This window comes from Gigantopelta aegis, chromosome 5 (assembly GCF_016097555.1).
Source record: "Gigantopelta aegis isolate Gae_Host chromosome 5, Gae_host_genome, whole genome shotgun sequence".
Classification (NCBI taxonomy): Eukaryota; Metazoa; Mollusca; class Gastropoda; order Neomphalida; family Peltospiridae; genus Gigantopelta; species Gigantopelta aegis.
The window spans coordinates 15922401-15944383 of NC_054703.1; the positions used below are offsets into that span (position 1 = coordinate 15922401).

General features: G+C 38.9%; 1 protein-coding gene across 1 annotated transcript in view; it reads right to left on the minus strand.

Moving 5' to 3' along the window:
* Positions 1 to 20512, minus strand: part of LOC121373460 — a 55906-nt gene extending 35394 nt beyond the window's left edge. Inside the window, exon 1 of the mRNA XM_041500125.1 lies at positions 20433 to 20512. The gene's annotated coding sequence lies outside the window, so the exon portion shown is untranslated. The remainder of the gene's footprint in view (positions 1 to 20432) is intronic.
* Positions 20513 to 21983: the final 1471 nt, after the last annotated feature.

The following is a 21983-nucleotide window of genomic DNA, read 5'->3' on the forward strand; positions in this document are numbered from 1 at the left end:
ATGTACTGGGTATGATAAAACTGGTTATATTAAGCAGGGCGTTCTAATCAGGTGGGGAAAAACAACCAAAAACATATATGTACTGGGTATGATAAAACTGGTTATATTAAGCAGGGCGTTCTAATCAGGTGGGGAAAAATAAGAAAAACATATATGTACTGGGCATGATAAAACTGGTTATATTAAGCAGGGCGTTCTAATCAGGTGGGGAAAAACAACCAAAAACATATATGTACTGGGTATGATAAAACTGGTTATATTAAGCAGGGCGTTCTAATCAGGTGGGGGAAAATAAGAAAAACATATATGTACTGGGCATGATAAAACTGGTTATATTAAGCAGGGCGTTCTAATCAGGTGGGGAAAAACAACCAAAAACATATATGTACTGGGCATGATAAAACTGGTTATATTAAGCATGGCGTTCTAATCAGGTGGGGAAAAACAACCAAAAACATATATGTACTGGGTTTGATAAAACTGGTTATACTAAGCAGGGCGTTCTAATCAGGTGTGGAAAAATAAGAAAAACATATATGTACTGGGTATGATAAAACTGGTTATATTAAGCAGGGCGTTCTAATCAGGTGGGGAAAAATAAGAAAAACATATATGTACTGGGCATGATAAAACTGGTTATATTAAGCAGGGCGTTCTAATCAGGTGGGGAAAAACAACCAAAAACATATATGTACTGGGCATGATAAAACTGGTTATATTAAGCATGGCGTTCTAATCAGGTGGGGAAAAACAACCAAAAACATATATGTACTGGGTTTGATAAAACTGGTTATACTAAGCAGGGCGTTCTAATCAGGTGTGGAAAAATAAGAAAAACATATATGTACTGGGTTTGATAAAACTGGTTATATTAAGCAGGGCGTTCTAATCAGGTGGGGAAAAACAACCAAAAACATATATGTACTGGGTATGATAAAACTGGTTATATTAAGCAGGGCGTTCTAATCAGGTGGGGAAAAATAAGAAAAACATATATGTACTGGGCATGATAAAACTGGTTATATTAAGCAGGGCGTTCTAATCAGGTGGGGAAAAACAACCAAAAACATATATGTACTGGGTATGATAAAACTGGTTATATTAAGCAGGGCGTTCTAATCAGGTGGGGAAAAATAAGAAAAACATATATGTACTGGGTTTGATAAAACTGGTTATATTAAGCAGGGCGTTCTAATCAGGTGGGGGAAAACAAGAAAAACATATATGTACTGGGCATGATAAAACTGGTTATATTAAGCAGGGCGTTCTAATCAGGTGGGGAAAAACAACCAAAAACATATATGTACTGGGTTTGATAAAACTGGTTATACTAAGCAGGGCGTTCTAATCAGGTGTGGAAAAATAAGAAAAACATATATGTACTGGGTATGATAAAACTGGTTATATTAAGCAGGGCGTTCTAATCAGGTGGGGAAAAATAAGAAAAACATATATGTACTGGGCATGATAAAACTGGTTATATTAAGCAGGGCGTTCTAATCAGGTGGGGAAAAACAACCAAAAACATATATGTACTGGGCATGATAAAACTGGTTATATTAAGCATGGCGTTCTAATCAGGTGGGGAAAAACAACCAAAAACATATATGTACTGGGTTTGATAAAACTGGTTATACTAAGCAGGGCGTTCTAATCAGGTGTGGAAAAATAAGAAAAACATATATGTACTGGGCATGATAAAACTGGTTATATTAAGCAGGGCGTTCTAATCAGGTGGGGAAAAACAACCAAAAACATATATGTACTGGGTATGATAAAACTGGTTATATTAAGCAGGGCGTTCTAATCAGGTGGGGAAAAATAAGAAAAACATATATGTACTGGGCATGATAAAACTGGTTATATTAAGCAGGGCGTTCTAATCAGGTGGGGAAAAACAACCAAAAACATATATGTACTGGGTATGATAAAACTGGTTATATTAAGCAGGGCGTTCTAATCAGGTGGGGAAAAATAAGAAAAACATATATGTACTGGGTTTGATAAAACTGGTTATATTAAGCAGGGCGTTCTAATCAGGTGGGGGAAAACAAGAAAAACATATATGTACTGGGCATGATAAAACTGGTTATATTAAGCAGGGCGTTCTAATCAGGTGGGGAAAAACAACCAAAAACATATATGTACTGGGTTTGATAAAACTGGTTATACTAAGCAGGGCGTTCTAATCAGGTGTGGAAAAATAAGAAAAACATATATGTACTGGGTATGATAAAACTGGTTATATTAAGCAGGGCGTTCTAATCAGGTGGGGAAAAATAAGAAAAACATATATGTACTGGGCATGATAAAACTGGTTATATTAAGCAGGGCGTTCTAATCAGGTGGGGAAAAACAACCAAAAACATATATGTACTGGGCATGATAAAACTGGTTATATTAAGCATGGCGTTCTAATCAGGTGGGGAAAAACAACCAAAAACATATATGTACTGGGTTTGATAAAACTGGTTATACTAAGCAGGGCGTTCTAATCAGGTGTGGAAAAATAAGAAAAACATATATGTACTGGGCATGATAAAACTGGTTATATTAAGCAGGGCGTTCTAATCAGGTGGGGGAAAACAAGAAAAACAAGTAGTACCTAAAAACAGTTTCCAATTATTGAAATGTGAAAGTAAAACGGTTCACAAGACTTTTGTTGCCAAACATTTCTACTACATGAAAGCAAAACGGGTCAAGTTTAGGGTTAGGGTTAAAGGATATTGTCACAGACCACTGACCTATTTAATGGTCTAACAAAGTATTAGCTGAACAAAAATAATTTGATTTGTCCCTAAATGTACTTTATTCAACCATCTTCATAACCACCATACTCCATTTATTAATGACATTTTGTAAAAATAATTGAATTATAGTAATGATCCATAATTCAAAAACTAAAATTGCCGAGAAGGTTGACATGGATTTCACTCCATCATGGTGTAGTTAAAGTGATGCAATAGCTAGATTTGGTTTCCAACAATAATATAATGTAATTTTTAATTATCCAATTTTAGAGAAATAAGGTCCTTAAATCCGTGACAGAATGCCTTTAAGAAAGAAACTGGGTTAAGTTGAGGGTTATTAAATTTTTGAAAAAGTTAACTTAAAAAAATAAAATACGCAAAAAAACTGAGTATGGCGCCATACCCATTTTACTCTCTGGCAAAACCCCTGGTATGTACTGTTTTGTTTGTGGGAAAATGTATATAAAAGAGCCTTTGTTACTAATGGGAAAATGTGGCGGGTTTACTTTCTAAGATTATGTCAGAATTAAAAATTGTTCGACTTCCAATAGGCAATAATTAATAAATCAATGTGCTCTAGTGGGGTGTTGTTAAACAAAATAAACGTTAACTCTTAAGACTGTGTCGAAATTAGCAAATGTCTGACATCCAATAGTCGATGATTATTAAAAAAACATTTCCGAGTTTGCTGCATTGTAAGATGTTTCCGAAAAATAAAATATTTCTACAATTAAACTTACATATTAAATATATTTTCTTGTTTAGAATATCAGTGTTTGTATATTCAATGTGTTTCTGGTCGTCTTAATATTTGTAAGAAGCCCAAACTGGATTTTGTCTTCAAATAATTTCGTACGTACGAAAAAATATATTTTAGGAAATAAAATGAAATTTAACCTAGTACAAATAGTAGAACGATCAGAAACACGTTTAATATACAGCCACTAATATTTTATGCAGAAAAATATATTGATATGTAATTACAATTGTTAAAATGTCTCTGTTAGTCGATAACATCTAAAAAAAAGTGCAGCAAACTAAGGAATGTCCCTTTAAATCAATCAATGTGATCTAGTGGTGTCGTTAATAAAAAAACAAATTTCTTCAATAGTGTCACAAATGAGAAAGTCACATTACACGACAAGCGATAACCAACAACGTATACAAAAAGCCGAGAAATTACGAAATCTTAAAACTACGATAAAAAAAAATGACAAACGAGTCGGCAAGTCCAATATTGAAATCTTAGTACTTACCTGTGTATAATACAGAAGCAAAAGGGTATTACCAAACCCTAAGTCAAACGTGGAATGTCCGTCGCCAACCTGATAATACCCAGCCGTGTCTGTACACGTTAGGGGGTATTTATTACAGAGACGGGAGAGGCGTGAGTATGAATGTAAATATGGTGTGCAGGTCAAAACAATAAAACACTTATTTCAAGAAGGAAGGAAATGTTTTATTTAACGACGCACTCAAGATTCAGTGCATAAAATTGGGCACGAACGATTTTGTCGTTCGTCTGTTGGTTATGCAAAGCCAATATCAACATAAACGATGGTTCGTTTCCGCAAAAGCTGTAATCGTTCGTCGAAAAATTAAGAAAGACGTGCTGGCTAATTGTATTAAAATTTGGCACGAACGATTTTGTCGTTCGTCTGTTGGTTATGCAAAGCCAATGTCAACATAAACGACGGATCGTTCGGGCAAAAGCTGTAATCGTTCGTCAGAATATTTAAAAAGACGTGTTGGCTAATTGTATCACGGTTTTGGGAAGAAAATACTAAGATAACGGGCCTACATTGCGGGTGTGAGAAAGATACCAAGTAATCTGCTTGAAATCAGCATCGCAGTCGATAGAAAGAAAGAAAGAAATGTTTTATTTAACGACGCACTCAACACATTTTATCAACGGTTATATGGCGTCAGACATATGGTTAAGGACTATACAGATACTGAGAGAGGAAACCCCTCTGTCGCCACTTCATGGGCTACTTTTTTCGATTAGCAGCAAGGGATCTTTTATATGCACCATTCCACAGACAGGGTAGTACATACCACGGCCTTTGATACACCAGTCGTGGTGCACTGGCTGGAACGAGAAATAGCCCACCGGGCTATGTCCCGCCCCAGCAGTCCACAGAAGTCTAAAAAAAAGTTCAGTAACATAGCTGGACGTTCCCTTTGTTCCCTTTGATCATTTCGCAATATGCACAAAACCATGTACTGTTCGGAAATTAAAGGGACTGTCCTGAGTTTCAGTCACAGTATGAGTTCAGTTGGGGTTTTTTCAACCAACAAAATAAACACATATCCTATTTTTTCTTTATTTTTTAACCAATATCTTATCCTAAACTAGTTTTAAATGTAAAACACTACACGGATAAATACATTTGGGATTTCCTATGACCTAATTATTTCCAATTTCGTTTGGCGGTTTAGAGAAAAAAAATCGATACTGAAGGTAGAAATCTATTTAGCTACTACAAAACATTAGGATGACAAGAAATGTATTGGATTTACAGATACTCATATTCTAATAAAGAAAATGTAAGTAAATTATAATTTCAATAACTGAAGAAGGTTATATTGGCTGATACAGGATTCGCATAATTTCGGTACTTTCCGTTCAGACCCGGAAGCATGAAGTCATTACTTCCGGGAAATCCCCCTCTATTGTCATTTCATTCCGATTATAGTATTGTTTGGCACCAACAAGTACTCCCCTGTAAAAGAACCGATGGGGAAGTGTGTTATAATGTAAATGGCAGCTTTCAAGTTGGTTCTAGCATACAATTTTTTTTTTTTTTTATTTTTTTTTTTAATATTTACGACAGAACATTAAAGGGACATTCCTGAGTTTGCTGCATTTTTTAAAGATGTTGTCGACTAACACAGACTTTTAACGAATGTAATTATTACATATGAAATATATATTTTTGCATAAAATATTAGTGACTGTATATTAAACGCGTTTCTGATCGTTCCATTATTTGTAGATTAAATTTAACCTAGTACAAATATTAAAACGATCAGAAACACGTGTATTATACAACCACTACTATTTTATGCAGACAAATATATTTGATGTGTAATTACAATCGTTAAAAAGTATCTGTTAGTCGATAACATCTTTAAAAATGCAGCAAACTAAGGAATGTCCCTTTAAACGAAAATGCCCGAATCTGGATAACAATATTTATTCATATTAGCATTACTACCAAATAGGTACATTGTAATATAGGACTGCAAACGAATCACAACGCATTTGTATATGGATTACAACTAATTTTGAGGATAGAATGATGGAAATAAATGGTAAATAGGTATCAGGCTAGCACATTTTCCCCGAATATCTCCATAATTTCCCCCCGAATTTGAGGTTTTGCCCGCCCCTGTCTCGTACGCCTATGCAACGTACCTTTTCTGTTACAAATGCTATAATAAGCGATTGCTACTCCCGTAACCTTTCTTGTGTGCTAGAATTTCATTATCTTAAAGGGACATTCCTGAGTTTGCTGCAATTTTTAAGATGTTATCGACTAACAGACATTTCAACGATTGTAATTACATATCAAATATTCTTTTGTGCATAATATATTAGTGGCTGTATATTAAACGCGTTTCTGGTCGTTGTAATATTTGTACTAGGTTAAATTTCATTTTATTTCCTAAAATCAATTTTTTCGTACGTACGAAATTATTTGAAGACAAAATCCACTTTGGGCATCTTACAAATATTAAGACGAGCAGAAACACATTGAATATACAGACACTGATATTCTAAACAAGAAACTATATTTAATATTGAAGCTTAATCGTATAAATATTTTATTAGGCGGAAACATCTTACAATGCAGCAAACTCAGGAATGTCCCTTTAAAAACAAAACAAATAAATATCCATAATAACACAAATACAATTAATCTACAACATAGTCGAAAATCATTGTTTTAAAATATCCATTTTAAGTTCAAGATGCCAGGAAAACTCGTTTTAGGCTTTCAGATATTTGAAAAAAAGAAAGAAAGAAATGTTTTATTTAACGACGCACTCAACACATTTTATTTACGGTTATATGGCGTCAGACATATGGTTAAGGACCACACAGATTTTGAGAGGAAACCCGCTGTCGCCACTACATGGGCTACTCTTTCCGATTAGCAGCAAGGGATCTTTTATTTGCGCTTCCCACATTCAGGATAGCACAAACCATGGCCTTTGTTGAACCAGTTATGGATCACTGGTCGGTACAAGTGGTTTACAACTACCCATTGAGCCTTGCGGAGCACTCACTCAGGGTTTAGAGTCGGTATCTGGATTAAAAATCCCATGCCTCGACTGGGATCCGAACCTAGTACCTACCAGCCTGTAGACCGATGGTCTAACCACGACGCCACCGAGGCCGGTCTTTTTGCAGTTTACTTCGTTAATATATATTTTTCCTACGTACGAACTTATCGAAAGGTAGGGGCCGGACGTAGCCCAGTGGTACAGCGCTCGCTTGATGCGCGGTCGGTGTGGGATCGATCCCCGTCGGTGGGCCCATTGGGCTATTTCTCGTTCCAGCCAGTGTATCACGACTGGTGTATATATAAAAGGCCGTGTTATGTACTACCCGGTCTGTGTATAGTGCATATAAAAGATCCCTTGCTGCTAATCGGAAAGAGTAGCCCATGAAGTGGCGACAGCGGGTTTTCTCTCTCAATATCTGTGTGGTCCTAGACCATATGTCTGACGCCATATAACCGTAAATAAAATGTGCTGAGTGCGTCGTTAGGTCAGGTCAGGTCATAGGGCTTTACATGCACATTCAGAGCAAGCTGTTGTAGAGCACGCCTGTCCTGGGCACAAGAGCCGGCCTCGGCCGGCTCCTCCATCCAGGACAGGAAAGGTATGGGGAGGGGGAGAGGAGGGACCGCCTGCACTGGCAGGTGCAAGGGAGCACCAGCAGCCAGACCGTGGTCGGTAGCAGGCGGAGGCGGGGGGTGACGGTGCTACTGAATTTGGAATGGAGCAAAGTAGTATGCCAAAGAAAAAAGGTGCTCAATTTGGGTTGAGGAAATTGGGCGCAATTTTTAACGGTCGTTAAATAAAACATTTCTTTTATTGAAAGGTAAAATCTCAACTGGGCTACAGTAAACATTATGACAACAACAAAAACCTTCTTTACACGGACACTGATATTCTAAACAAGAAAATATAACTAAAATGTAATTTTAGTTGTTAAAACGTCTCTGTTGGTCGGAAACATCTTACAATGGTAGCGAACTCAGTACTGTACCTTTAATTAACTGAAGTTACCCATATATTATGTTTCCACGTTTAAAGTCACAGTCTCTAATTTCAACTCGTGGAAATGGACACCAGGTTTGTGGTGAGAAATAGGACATGTTCTAATCGGTACGATTGCGACACGACCTGTCGTATAAGACTAAAGTTGTTCCGATTTCGATGTTCTCACGGTACGATTAGATCGCATGCGACAAGTCGGTACGATTAGATCGCATGCGACAAGTCGGTACGATTAGATCGCATGCGACAAGTCGGTACGATTAGATCGCTTGCGACAAGTCGGTACGACTAATCACGTAATAAAACAAACCTGTAACTCATATGGATAAAGAAAGAAATGTTTTATTTAACGATGCACTCAACACATTTTATTTACGGTTATATGGCGTCAGACATATGGTTAAGAACCACGCAGATTTTGAGAGGAAACCCGCTGTCGCCACAACATGGGCTACTCTTTCCGATTAGCAACAAGGGATCTTTTATATGCACCATCCCATAGACAGGATAGCACATACCACGGCCTTTGATTAGAGTAAGAGGCTACAATAGTCAGTGATGTTGAAACGGTGAAATACCCTTAGAAACAGACTACAGCTCGTCTCCATAACCGTTACTTCTCAGACGTATGTGCTCTTTCAAAAGTATTAAAAATGCAATTTCGTGGCAGAGGTAGTACTAAACCAAATAACTTCCGGCTTGGTTAAAGTTCGAGATGCAACCAACTTTTGATAGAGAAGTGAACACCATAAGTCCTGTGAGTGGTGATAAATGCGAATGTGTTGGTTGTAAAACAAAAACGTTTCATCTAGACAAAACATGTATGCAATTTTATTTCATCTAGTACTACTGTGTCAAGTAGCCTTGTGCTTGAAACATGTATGGGGTACCTGTAAAAAAAAAAGGTTATCGAATTTGTGCGGAACTAGGGTAGTCATAGACACTACCCGTTATCTCAGAAATATGCAGCTTGACCCCCAATTGTTTTCTGATTCACTTTAAGGGTGAGGGTGGTAGTATTTATATCCGTGGCGTTTATGTTCATTGATACGCTACAGGTAGGAGTTTTAGCCGCATGTTACTATTGTCGTCTATGGGATTTGATTTGGTAGTATACACCCTATAAACACCTGTATGACCAGAATTAAAACACTTCGGGTGTACAGAAATGGATAATCTAAACAATAAAATGTACGTAATTATTAAAACCCGCTCTAGACCTTTCCCAAGCTTGTTTTGACGTGGCGATGCCCCTATAGTCTCAGCGCCATGTCGCAGTGAATTTAAACAAGCCGTTTTCAATTACTGATTTTTAAACTGCCTTTAAACACTTTAAAAATGTATTATTATTAACTAATAAAATATCCCTGTTATATATCTTGCCATTCATTTATTAAAGCTAGCACATTTATTTCAATTTCAATTAATGTTTTGTCTTTAATGAGAAAAACAAAATGCCCTGAAAATGATTAATATGCCCAGAGGCTGGACCTGGACCTGGGGGGGGGGGGGGGGGGGGGGGGGGGTTCGAATATGAACCAAGTGGACTTTTTCTATTTTGTTTTTGCACCACCAGAAACTCCATATGTAAAAACTGTATAAAGCTGTATGTTTTAGTTCTGAAAGCGGACCATTTGCTTCAGTGTGTGTGTGTGGGGGGGGGGGGGGGGGGTCGTCCGAAACCCCCGAACCACCACCACCACCCCACCCCCCTCCAGCCTACGCCCCTGATGCCCCACAAGTGTTTAATCTACCATATTCTAGGGGGAAATTTCTAGGGAAAACACTGGGCTCTACTAGTGAAACATATACCATGGTGTTCAAAAACTAGAGTTTGTCACTTTAAATAAATCGGTCAGAGGTGTGCAGGCTTATTTACTCAACCTGTATTTAAAATTCACGATCCGGCAGATCAGTATAACATACGACCAATTTGATGGGATCTCCGTAACACCGCGGTAACGTAATCCATTCCATTGAAAAGAATAACAATCGGTACAAAGCAAAAGTTTGGAGCACGCAGCACAAAAAAGGAAGGTGTGTATATATATATATATCAGTGGCGGATCCAGAAAATCCATTTAGGAGGGTCAATGACATGAGGCCGAATGCCAAGGGAACTTTATGGAGGTTTAGAGCGGGATCAAAAAAAGAAAAATTAATATATACTCAAACAAAAAGTAGGGGAACTCGAATAAGAATTTATAATTGCCAAAATTGTAAGGTATGTTAGCTGTGGGGAATGGTTATATGATAATAGTGAATTAATTGGGCAAACATTACAACCGGTAGTTCAGTATTACAGTAGGTTTTATGACCACCAAAGATCTTGAAGGACGATTGGGGTCAAAAGTGAAATTGGAAAGTTGACGTTTTTTTATCAGTAAATCGCAAATTCAAACAATAAAAATGACTAAAAACAAAACAATAACAACTGTATGATCAACAGAATGAAATTATATATATATATATAATGGGTAGGTGTAAACCACTTACACCGACCCGTGATCCATAACTGGTTCAACAAAGGCCATGGTTTGTGCTATCCTGCCTGTGAGAAGCGCAAATAAAAGATCCCTTGCTGCTAATCGGAAGAGTAGCCCATGTAGTGACGACAGCGAGTTTCCTCTCAAAATCTGTGTGGTCCTTAACCATATGTCTGACGCCATATAACCGTAAATAAAATGTGTTGAGTGCGTCGGTAAATAAAACATCTCTTTCTTTCTTTCTATGTCGATAATCAGGACAAACAAATTGAGTAAAAAAAACACCTTACATAAGGTGTGTGTGGGGGGGGGGGGGGGGGGGTAATTTTTAAAGGCGCAGACTTAAGTATAGTTAATCTACTAACCTGTAACTCATTTGGATAAAGTTACAATAGAGTGAAAGAAGAGTCTGTGGTGTTAAAAACGGGAAATATCCTTAAAAATAGACTAGAACTCGAATCAATAACCGCTACTTCTCAGACGCACGTGCGTTTTCAAAAATATGAAAAATGCTCCTCTTTTTTTTCTTTCTTTTTTTTTCTTTTTTTGTTATCAGAAACGCCAGGATGACCAGAAACACTTCGGTGCTACGGAAATGGATAACCTAAAGAATAAATTCTAAGTAATGTTTTATTTCAGTGATCATAAACGGCGTTGTTACACACACGTTGGTGAAACAACACGTACGTGTGTTAACAATTTCAAGACATACGACTGGCTGCTCCTAGGTGATGACCGGGTTACCACTGCCATGTATCCAATGAAAAACAACACGGTGGAAATAGATTACACTGTGACGTATAGTTAACCTGACAATCATGGTTCTGTGGCCTGTAAGTTAGCTACGTTAAAATTTGCTTTAAAACTGGTTTTTGAGGACCCTGTAAGAAATAGAATAATGCATTCGTGTCCGTTAGATACTATTTCATTCACGTCTCGTTGTTTAAAAACGTATCAAACTCGCTTTCGCTTGTTAAGATACATTTTAAAAGAACTCGTTGTGAGATAAATGGTATCTAACGGCCACTCATGTATTATTCTCTATTTAATAGTAAAAATATGTTGTAGTCTTTACAAACTAGGGTCTGTCCCTTTAAGCTCTTTGGGCTAAAATTTATATAATATGTCGTCCTCTACAAATTCTTCAATAAAAATAACTAACTAAATAAATAAATAAATAAAATATATAACTAAATAACTAAAAAAATCCATTAAAGTAAACAAGCATTCGGAGAGTGCTGCTATAGCCCACACGTTCCCTACCGGACCCAACAAATTTTTGTATCTCCTAAGTTCAAGGACCATAACTCTGTGAAAAATGGATAAATCGCCATGAAAGTTCAACTTGATCTGTACTTAGAACTTAGATATGTTTTTAACGTGCCCATATACCTCTATGGTTTCGGGCACGCCTATCCCGAGTCCGGCCTCCGATAAGATCGGTGGTCTGACTCGGGGCAGAAAACTTGATCTGTAACAGTATATGATAAAGAAAGAAATGTTTTATTTAACGACGCACATTTTATTTACGGTTATATGGCGTCAGACATATGGTTAAGGACCACACAGATTTTGAGAGGAAACCCGCTGTCGCCACTACATGGGCTACTCTTCCGATTAGCAGCAAAGGATCTTTTATTTGCGCTTCCCACAGACAGGATAGCACAAACCATGGTCTTTGTTGAACCAGTTATGTGCAAGTGGTTTACACCTACCCATTGAGCCTAGCGGAGCACTCACTCAGGGTTTGGAGTCGGTATCTGGATTAAAAATCCCATGCCTCGACTGGGATCTGAACCCAGTACCTACCAGCCTGTAGACCGATGGCCTGCCATGACGCCACCGAGGCCGGTCAGTATATGATAAAGCCATATACAAAATTTAAGAAACCAAAAGGAATGGCAATTTTTTTTTCATATTTCCTTAGTTCAATAACCATAACTCTGTCAAAATGGGTAAATCCACATGAAAGTTAAACTTGATTTTAGGACACAGGCCCGTAGGAACCGGGGGGGGGGGGGGGGGGGGGGGGGGGGGGGGGGTCACCTTTTTTTTTACATATTGTTTGCCATTGTAAACAAAATCTGATATAGAGTTTGTACCCAATCCGTCAGTGCCCCCCCCCCCCCCCCCTTCCCAAAGTCGTTCCCACGGGCCTGGAACATCTAGTTTTAACACTTTTTACGGGGAAGTATATCCCTAAATCCCCTAGAACGTTTGCTTTGCGCCCTCACTCTGCCAGCCCCCACGCACCCACCCACCCCCAATGTCTACTTGCTTCCGCCGTGCCTGTCAAAGATCTATTCTACAAGGGTGTTTTTTGTTGTTTTTTTTAACAACAATTATCTACATGATTAAAAAAGAAAGAAAAAAGAAAGAAAAAAACAAACATCTATTCAACAAACTTCTAAACAAGGTTTCTTTAAGCACTAAACATCCATCAACAAATTTCTAAACACCAAATATACATTCACAAAGGTGTTTTTTTAACAATCTACAAACTTTTTTAACATAAAATATCCACTTTACAACATCCATACCTGTCTGATGAAATCTCGAGGTAACGCATGACATAACACAACCGTAATGATAGTCACTGCCACGAACGGTGTTACCACGTGGCGTAATCATACACAGCCAACTTGCGGTGCTTCAGGGCAGTGTTCAGTATGCCGAGCGCTAGCAGACAATTTGACAGGTAAGTACTGATCAACAGGGGGCGGAACGTACCCCAGTGGTAAAGCGTTCGCGTGATGCGCGGTCAGTCTAGGATCGATCCCCGTCGGCTATTTCTCGATCCAGCCAATGCACCACGACTGGTATATCACAGGTCGTGGTATGTGCTATACTGTCTGTGGGATGGTGCATATAAAAATTCCTTGCCGCTAATCGAAAAAGAGTAGCCCATGAAGTGGCGACAGTGAGTTTCCTCTCTTAATATCTGTGTGGTCCTTAACCATATGTCTGACGTCATATAACCGTAAATAAAATGTGTGGAGTGCATCATTTCCTTCCTTTCTTCCTCTATCAACCTATCAAATTAAAAAAAAAAAAAAAACAGGATAGCGAGCGTTCGCGATCACTTGCCCTCCTGAACATGCCTCAGGTTAATATGTCATGCGTTACTGTTCCGAGTTGACAGAGTACATGTGTATGTCTTCACTTGCGCCGAAAATGTCATAACATGGCGAGAGTTAGGGAGTATCACCACTTACAATAATAGTGTGTCAAGTAGCTTTAACTGGCGGAACGTTAAAAGGATAACTAGGTTAAATATGAGCGTTTGTGTGTTGAACATATGCATACCCGGACAACCAGCAATGTCATAATGACAGTTTAAGAAATGAAAAACGCGTAGTTTTATATTTAATTTTAATTTTTTTTTAAATTAAACGTGATTGTTTTTGCTAACTGGGGGGGGGGGGGGGGGGGGGGGGGGGGGGGGGGCAGGTATTTTGTTTTGTTTCTTCTAGTCCGGCAGAGAAATGCGACTTATCTCAAAAGTTGAAATTGAGGTATTAAGTTTATTTTATTGTTTATATTCTTTAAGAACATATTCTAGAACATATTTCCGGCGGATGACATGCTGTTACTTTTTGGCATTTTGAGATAATATATTCCTTTTAACCAATATCAGCCCCCATCAGCGACGGCAATTTTGTAAAGAATTGCCGTGGGTAAAACAGCCCACCGACGGCAATTTTGTAAAGAATTGCCATGGGTGAAACAGCCTACCGACGGCAATTCTGAGCCTGCCTACGGCAGTTGTTTTTAAAAAATAACATTTGTAACAAATAAACATGACTGGAAGTTTATTTTGCTGTATGTAGACATATTTCAAATATGCAAATGTTAAATGTTGGCAGATAATGTACACCAGGTGTATACTTTAGTGTCATTGTTGATGACAGAACAGAACAGAACAGAACAGAACTTTATTTCACTCAAAGCCACCATCCGGTGGCATCAGAGGAGTACATTATATAAATTCTATATATATATATATACACGCATACGTTAAGTGACAAAGTTTATAACAAACAAGTAAGTAAGATTAAACTATATAAAATCGGTTTTCAGGAGGTAAAGTGGTTATTTATAATATTAATAAGTTTACAAAGCTTTTTAAGGATGCCGACACGTTTACAGTTGAACAGTTCTCTGAATTCCATTACATTTGGTCTAATAACATAGTATGGCTTTAGTAATCGTTTTCGTTCCTTTTTGAATTTATCACAAATAAAAATATAATGGAACTCATCTCCGATATCACCTACATCACATAATGTACATGTTCTATCTTCTTTTGGAACATTGGACCACCTGCCCTTTTCAATTGGTAAGACATGATTAGATATGCGAAATCGGAGAAAACTAGTATAATTTTTCCTGTTAAGTATATTAAAAAAACTTTCAAATTCTGTTCTCTTTAAAAAGCAGGTATGTAGAACATTTTGCTGATTCAGTAATACTGTCATGTCATGTCATGTCATAGGGTTTTACGCGCACATTCAGAACAAGCTGTTGTAGCGCAATCCTGTCGTGGGCACAAGAGCCGGCCTTGGCCGGCTCCTCCGTCCATGACAGGAAAGGTGGGGGGAGGGGAGAGGAGGGACCGCCTGCACTGGCAGGTGCAAGGGAGCACCAGCAGCCCGATCAATCGGTAGCAGGCGGGTGGTGGTGGTGGTGGTGCTATGGAATTTGAATGGAGCAGTTAAATGCCAAAGAGAAAAGGGTGCTCAATTTTGATTGAGGGAATTTGGCGCAATTTTGAACGGTCGGTCGAAAGGTAAATGGCCTAGCTAATATAGGGTAATACTGTTGTGCCAGTTCTGAGTATATTGGTCTTCTAGTCGTAGCTTAATGGTTCGTTTTAGACATGGAACAGATATAAAATGCTGTGCGTCCCATACATTATTATAACCGAGTCTGTGAAATATATCTTGCATATGTACAATCCATTTATATTCTGTACCATATTGAATAACGTCATAAAACATTAGTTTGTAAACACACAAAGATAATTTTGTACTTCTGACTTGCTACAAGTCTATCCCAAAAACAAACCATTCTGCAAAATACATTCAGGTAAAAGGGTTTTCTTCCAAATTCATCATATAACATATTTATAGTATTCTTTCGAACTAGATATTTTAAAAATTGTATATGAAGTTTTTCCATATTATCGAGATTGGCAAAACCCCATATCTCGCACCCATACAACAAAATAGATACAACAACGGAAAGAAAGAAAGAAATGTTTTATTTCACGACGCACTCAACACATTGTATTTACGGTTATATGGCGTCAGACATATAGTTAAGGACCACATAGATTTTGAGAGGAAATCCGCTGTCGCCACTACATGGGCTACTCTTTCCGATTACCAGCAAGGGATGTTTTATTTGCGCTTCCCACAGGCAGGATAGCACAAACCATGGCCTTTGTTGAACCAGTTATGGATCACTGGTCGGAGCAAGTGGTTTACACCTACCCATTGAGCCTTGCGGAGCACTCACTCAGGGTTTGGAGTCGGTATCTGGATTAAAATTTCCATGCCTCGACTGGGATCCGAACCCATTACCTACCAGCCTGTAGACCGATGGCCTAACCACGACGCCACCGAGGCCGGTATACAACAACGGAGTCGAACAATTGGATTCTACAGACAAACAAAATTCATTACATTTTCTTAATATATAAAACATAAGTTTTCTGAGCCTTTCAAATAAGGTTTTCTGACATAAGTTAAATTTATTTTACCGACGGCACTTAATACTTTTGTGTCATCGGAGATGACCTCTATATAGGGCAATTTATATCTCAATGACGGCAATTGTCGTCGTGCCATCGTTTAAGTTCGAGCCCTGTTATTAATAAAAGTTTAAAAGGCTGTGTTGCACAACAGTTGACATACTAAAAGGTTACGTGACTCCTATATATTCCACAATATTTGTTATTACGCTCTCGCTCTGTCTCTCTCTCTCTCTCTCTCTCTCTCTCTCTCTCTCTAATCAAGCTAAAATCAATGTTTAAACACGATAATGTATATAGTATAAAATATACAAAATATAGAAAGAACTTGCAGTAAAAATACGTAGGTGTGTTTTTTAATTAATTAATTTATTTATTTATTATTTTAATCCGAAATTACTCTTACAAACTCCCAGTTTCAATATGTTTAACGTTGCAGTTTGTTTCACTGTTTTAACTTTAAAGGACTTTTTAATATACGATTTTGTGCCTTTTATCTATGAATGGTTCTGGAAACAAGTTCTGATGCAGTTGGTGGTGGATTGACCCACTTTTTTTCTCTTTTTTTGTTACATACATTGATTGGACTATAAGATATCGTAGGATTGATAGGTCGATATCTGGACTGTGTACCGTATAGTATGATTTTGACGTCACCATTCAGTGTCGTAGAGGAGGGGGGTGGGGGGGTGGGGGTGGGGGAGAATACCGGGTCCATGTCCTTCCCCCATCAAACGGAGTCATTAAAATTCGTTGTTATGGCGATAACCCATTATTATAATACTGATGTGATTTTTCACTTTGTCTGCATTGACCGTAGTTTGACACACAATAGGCTTTAGCCGATGTATTTTTCCGTACTATGGTGTCAAACATTCATTCATTTATCCATCCATTCATTCCCATTATAATATGAAAACTACTTTCCATTTAATACTAAGAGATCCCAATCCTATTAGCTGTTATATTTCGGTTCCTTCAGGTTCTAATAAAATAAAAATAAAATAGGACAATCAATCACAGGCCTCCGAGAATTAAAAACCGGCCTCGGTGGCATCGTGGTTAGGCCATCGGTCTACAGGCTGGTAGGTACTGGGTTCGGATCCCAGTCGAGGCATGGCATTTTTAAATCCAGATACCGACTCCAAACCCCTGAGAGTGTTCCGCAAGGCTCAATGGGTAGGTGTAAACCACTTGCTCCGACCAGTGATCCATAACTGGTTCAACAAAGGCCATGGCTTGTGCTATCCTGCCTGTGGGAAGCGCAAATAAAAAATCCCTTGCTGCTAATCGGAAGAGTAGCCCATGTAGTGGCGACAGCGGGTTTCCTCTCAAAATCTGTGTGGTCCTTAACCATATGTCTGACGCCATATAACCGTAAATAAAATGTGTTGAGTGCGTCGTTAAATAAAACATTTCTTCCTTCTTTTTTTCTAAGAATTAAAAATGTGCGTAACCCATTCATCGGTTATGCAAAATCAAATTCAGGTAAGTCATGTCCTTTTTGCGTAACCCATTATATCTACATAAATGGTGCCCTTGATTCAATGCGCGAATGTATGTGTTGTATGTTGTGTTTTGTTACGCAAAATTAGATTTGCGCGAACGACACGCGAACGAAATTATCGTTCTCGCAATTTTCAGGGGCATGAGTCTGGAGTACATCGTAACTGGCCTACTAGTTTTGTTAAGCCATTTAGCGATCTTCCCCGCAGGATTGAGAGTTCCGCTCAAATGAAAAACAAAATCGGATTTTACATCTAAAATTCCGTGTCCCCAAATGGCCGAGATAACGTAGCAAGAACATCTGTCTGAGGTTCCATTTGCTGAAGGTTCGATCGTCCTCAGTGGGCCCGTTTGATTATTTCCCGTCCCAACCAGTGATCCATAACTGGTCCATCAAAGGACGTCGTGTGTGCTGTCCTATCTGTGGGATTTGCACCAAACAAAATTGACGTAACTTCTACCACTTTTCTCTGTGATTTTGTAACCAAAATGATCAGTCATCGGCTATGCTTTAAATATTTTTAATTCCACAGAATTACCTTTTCCCGCCATTGAAAAAACACACACGCACCCACTAATTCGGAACACTTCGGTCGATATCGGACCGTTGTAATGTCTCATTTGGAATATCTTGGCTCGTCACGATTTCTCTGGTATCAGCCATATCCGAATTGTGATGTTCGTAGATTCTGTCGAGGAGTTCCGAATGACTTTTCGTGATAACGGTGCAAACAAAGAGTTTCAAACAAATTAAAATAAAAACCACTTCCAAGCTAACTTGCGATGAGGACAGACGTCTCGCCATGTACTCTCGAGTCCCCCCCCCCCCCCCCCCACCACACACACACACCTGGGGGGACTCTTACTGAGTTACGGGAAGCTAATTGAATATTGAGTCACTTACACCGGGTCACGGGCTTCCGTGACTGGTTTACGGCGACGCGATCGTACAGAAGAAGAGGAGATGGAGGAAAAGGAAAAGCGCGCCAGGAACAGCATGGGGGGGGGGGGGAGGGGGCCAAAACTGGGCTTCTGCGACGCCGACCCCAGCCCAGCCTGAGTCGAGGAAACCTGCTACGCCGGAACCGTCGACCACCGAGAGAGGGACAGACTCAACACCGCGGTGTGTGAGACGCCCCGTAAAGGCCCTCCATCGCTGACCACTACGTGGCCCAGACAGAACTGGCCGGTATCCCCGGTACTGCCAGTCGTCAAGCCACCGGCCCGATCAGCCGCCGTTGGAAAGAGGAAGGCCGTCGCTCAGCCGAGCGACCAACCTGACAAGGCCCGGCCTCCACCTTCACAAGCACCGCCCCCCTCCGACTCGGAAGCCGTCTGGAAAGTTCAGATCGGGAAAATCAGGTCCGGCTTCCTGAAGTTCGTGCAGGGGGACACCTCGGATCCGGCATCACTGATGGGCGGACTAGTGAAACCAGAACTGAAACAACTGCCTGATGGAAGCGCTTACGAGCTACACACCATCAAATCTACAGCCGGCAAGACGGGGTTGGTACTAACTCAGCGCCGAGGAGGAGTCTACCGACAAGCGGTCCTGGTTAGAGAGATGGATAGCCACACCATCCACAGGATCGTCAAGGCCCTTTTCGGCAACGACTACCGGAGAGTCATAACCATCCTCGCCGACCAGAGATGGAAGCACTTCATCCCCGCCTTTGCCGGTTCTCCGCTCATCGGTCCAACCTCCAACCTCCAACGGCCTTATGTCGAAATTACTTCTTTTTTGTTTTAATATTATTAAATAGTCCGATCCTCTCTTCTTTCTCTTATTTATTTTTGGACTGTCCTAAAATGTTCCAAATTATATAAATATTCGGCCGAGCAGTCAATTCTTTTTATTTTTGGCTTGTAATTTTTTTTTTTTTTTTTTTTTTTTAATTCTATTAACTTTTTACTAATTGCTATTTTCAAAATTCTGCCCATTTTTAACACTCCCCCCCCCCCCCCCCCACACACACACACACATCCCGAGTCCGGCCACCGATCTTATATACTAGTATATGGGGAAACACATGCACATACACACACACACACACACACACACACGTCTACGGCTCCGCGCCTTCGGTGCTCGTGTTTGATGAGTTCCCTCTACATGAAATTTCGATTCCCCTCGCTAATCATGTTGGCTACGGGCCTGTAGCAAGTGTCGTTCTTAAACGTGCCCCGTGCACTAAATATATACTAGTATTCAGTTTTAAATAAATAAATAAATAAAATATGCAAACAAAGGAAATAAAGAAATAACACAGTTGACGGCAGATGTATCGGATAAAAATAAGACTATATCGAATTTGTATTTATGTTTGTTGTTGAGCACGCTCCTTATTGATCGAAAAATAGAATTCGGTGGAACTCACCTGGGACGCCACTTTAACCGATCAAACTGGCCCTATTTATTTAACAATGCTCAGCATCCAAGTGGCCTTACATCATGTTACAGTGATTGACCCCGAAATGTCGATTGACCTCGTTGTACTGTGTCGTTTACCGAAATAGCAGTAGCCCATATGACAAGTGGAAATAATAACCATTAAATCGTATTTAGTTAAAAAAAAAAATTCAAGCAAGATAACAAGTTATGAGAATAAACATGATACAGGTAATAGACCATAATCTTACCTGTGTTGTCAGCGCCTCATCGCTATGAAAAGAACTAGGTGATGAGGCCGACCTCACATCCTGAAAATCAAACAGACGCGGTTTCGTCCCAGGTTATTCGCCGTATTCAAATTCGCAAGGACAATTCCGTCCCACATTTATTTCGTCCACGTCGTATTTTCTTGAATTGTGTCATTTTTGTTGTGATGTTTGTAGTTTTGTTCTGGTTGTTATTTATTTGTTTATTTCTATGTTGTTGTTTTTGTTTGCTTATTTTTGGTGGGGTTTTTTTGTGTTATTTATTCATCTATTCATTCATTCATTCCAGTCGGATTGAAATCAGCTCTATCAACACTGGTTATATGTATAGTGGAGCTGAATCCAATCAGATTGCAATTCGTTCATTCATTCATTCATTTTTTTTTATTTATTTATTTATTTTATTATTATTATTATTATTATTATTATTATTATTATTATTATTATTATTATTATTATTATTATTATATATATATATATATATACATTGTGTATATATATATATACATTGTATATATATATATATATATATATATATATATATATATATATATATATATTTATTTATTTAGTATTTGTTTTGTTTCAAAAACTTACTGAGTAAGGGTGTGGTACTATTACGTAATGCTCAAGAGAAGCCCGTAGGAGCGATGTAGTTTGACAGTCCCTAGTGGGGTGGGGTGTGGCACAAGCCATATTTTTATCTTGATTTTTATTTTGAGTAGGTGTTAGAATATATGGGGTTAATTATTGTTAGAGGGGGCGGGACGTAGCCCAGTGGTAAAGCGCTTGCTTGATGCGCGGTCGGTTTTAGATCGATCCCCGTCGGTGGTCCCATTGGGCTATTTCTCGTTTCAGCCAGTGCACCACGACTGGTATATCAAAGGCCGTCGTATGTGCTAGCTTGTCTGTGGGATGGTGCATATAAAAGATCCCTTGCTACTAATGGAAAAATGTAGCGGGTTTCCTCTCTATGACTGTATCAAAATTACCAAATGTTCGACATCCAATAGCTGATGATTAATAAATCAATGTACTCTACTGGTGTCGTTAAACAAAACAAATTTTAACTTTTTATTTTTTACAGTATATGGGGTTAACTTTACATGTAGTTTCATAGTTCAAGTACAAAGATGTAAATTAAGCCATATAAACTAGTTTCTAGAGGGGAGATACGGGTAATTAACAAACTGGGGTGTCTGTCTCAGTGTTGAGATAAGTGTGTTTATGTTTAGTTGTTGGCAGAACTTGAGGGCTCAGTGGGTAGGCGTAAGACCCTCTTCTTTCTCACTAACCACTAACCAACTAATAGCTAACCCACTGTCCTGCACAGATAGCTGAGGTGTGTGCCCAAGACAGCGTGCTTGAACATTAATTGGATATAAGCACGAAAATAAGTTGAAATGAAAAGTAGCCTTGTGCTTGAAACATGTATGGGGTGCCTGTAAAAAAAGGACTCGAATTTTGTGCGGAACTATGGTAGACATAGACGCTACCCGTTATCTCAGAAATGAGCAGCTTGACCCCCAATTT